We start from the raw sequence: 2,265 nt of genomic DNA on the forward strand, positions 1-2,265 counted from the left end.
CCACCCCCCGCCCCCGGTGGTGCAAGAATAAATAACGTTCTCTGAGACACTAAGACGGCCGGGCCTGACTGGGTGCTCGGACTCCGGACCTCCTCGGGTCTCCTGAGCAGTCACAGGCGCAGCGTCCCACGGCCAGGCTGACTGTCCACCTCTCCCGTGCAGTCCCGGTCACCCTCCCGATGGTTCCGGGCCGTGTTTTCCTTTCTTTGTTGTTTGTTGTTTTGTTGTTGTTTGGTTGGTTGGTTTTTGATGCAGGATCTCACTGTGTAGCTAAGACTGGTCTCAAACACATGGTGATCCTCCTGCCTCAGCCTCCTGAGTGCTAGGATCACAGGTGTGCACAACAACCCTGGCTCAGTGTTTTCCTTCTAACAGATGAATCACCGGGGCCATGGTGACAGGCAGGCAGCCAGGTGGGGACCTGAGGAGGGAGCCAGGTGCTCCTGAGTGGCCCCCGGGAATCTTTAGGGATCCATGAGGAATCCACCTGGCCATTTCGATGCCCTCAGAGATGGCTGGAAAGCCTGTGGGCACCAGAGCTGCATCTCCAGGTCTGCAGGACCCGACTGTGGGATGAAGGCCTCCACCCCTCCACTCCTGTCATCCCAGCCTCTGTGCTGACCCTTCTAATAACAAGCCTGCCCGCCCACTGGAGCCCTGGAAAAGCTCCTGGAACTCACTGGCTTAAAAGGCTCTGGCACTAAAACTAAACTAAAGAAACCCAAAGGAAAATGCAGGGAGAAAGACTGAGATGCAAGAACACTCTTGGCCAAAAACTCCCTTCCAAAGTCACTCAGCATGAATTAAAAGAAGTGTGTGAAGATGTCAGAGATCAGATGAGCTGACAAGGATGGGGCAAGTACAGGGATTGCTTCAACTGAATTAAAGGTGGAAGCAGATGCAGAGAAAACCTCTGAAAGAAAGCAGGGAACAGACATTGATGGCGCTGTTTCCCTCTGCTACACGAGGGAGGAAGGTCAGAATCAAGACTACAGAAGTGGGAAGAACACCACCTGGAGTCATGCATCGAGACTCTGTATTAAAAAAAATAAATAAATAAGCTGGGTGCAGTGGCGCACACCTGTAATCCCAGCACTCAGGAGGCTGAGGCAGGAGGATCAGCTGCAAGTTTGAGGCCAGCCTGGGCTACATAGGGAGTTCAAGACCAGCCTGAACTACATAACGAGACCCTGCCTCAAAAAGACAAAAAAAAGGAACCTATGTATTTAAGCAACCTCTCCTACAGTGCAAGAGGAGAAACTCTTCAGGAAGTACCTGAGAAGACAACTTTTATCCAAGTGCCCCAGAACCAAAATGGCAAGTCTAAGGCCACCCGTTCATACCGTTCACTCCATTTGAAGACACTAAGAAGCTTTAACCTCCTGCAGTGAAAGGGAAACTGAGGGCAGACGGTCGGACTGGAGCTGCAAAGCCAGTCACCCCAAACCCTGTTTGTCAGGGCTCCGTCCAAGGAACCCACTGGAGAGACTGTAAAGGAATCCCTTGACGGCTCTTTGGAGAAAGGACAATCGCAGAGCCGGAAACCGGCTCTTCCAAGGGGTCGGGTTTTGCAGACGTCAACAGAGAGGAAGGCGCCAAGGGGGCCACGGTCTGTGGAAGACCGTGATGTCGACAGCGGAAACAGTCGCCTTCGCCTGGGCCAAGCCTCAGGGGAAAGGAGGCTTCAGGGGCCAGGGCGGCTTTGGAGAATGAGGTGGCTTCCAAGGAGGCAGGGAGGAGAAGCCCACAAGCCACAGGGAAAGAAGAGGATGTCTGAGTCCCTTCTGTCCCCGTCTGTCCCTGTTCCGCTGGAAGGAAAGGACTCTGGGGTTTTACTCTCACCCTTCTGAGGCCGTTCCAAGACAGTGCGTATCCTGGGGTCCACTTGGAGAGCCCAGAGACAACATTTCAGGAGAGATATATCCAATACACCCTCTGGAGCTTTGTTCTTGTTGTTGTTGTCTGAGGGTTTTTTGGTTTGTTTGTTTTTTTTTTTCTTTAATTTTTTAGGGGGGCCTTTTGAGGCAGGGTTTTGCTTTGCAGTTCAGGCTGGCCTTGAACTCTTCTTTGAGACGGGGGTCTTGCCACATAGTTCAGACCACCCTTGAACTATGGAGCCCAAGCTGGCCTTGAACTAGTGGCGATCCTCCTGCCTCAGCCTCCCAAGTGCTGAGATTACAGGTGTGCACCGCGAATGCCTGGCTCCTGTTGGTTTTGACTGCGGATTCATAAGCCTTTTAAAGTGATGAGTGATAGAACAAACCC

The 2,265-nt window shown here is 52.5% G+C and overlaps 1 long non-coding RNA gene across 1 annotated transcript in view; it reads right to left on the minus strand.

Moving 5' to 3' along the window:
- LOC102013185 overlaps positions 1-1,901 on the minus strand; it is a 4,935-nt gene extending 3,034 nt beyond the window's left edge. The window contains exon 1 of the long non-coding RNA XR_264157.1: positions 1,843-1,901. This is a non-coding gene — a long non-coding RNA (uncharacterized LOC102013185). The remainder of the gene's footprint in view (positions 1-1,842) is intronic.
- Positions 1,902-2,265: the final 364 nt, after the last annotated feature.

This window comes from Chinchilla lanigera, unplaced genomic scaffold, assembly GCF_000276665.1.
Source record: "Chinchilla lanigera isolate Chin_1 unplaced genomic scaffold, ChiLan1.0 scaffold00094, whole genome shotgun sequence".
Classification (NCBI taxonomy): domain Eukaryota; kingdom Metazoa; phylum Chordata; class Mammalia; order Rodentia; family Chinchillidae; genus Chinchilla; species Chinchilla lanigera.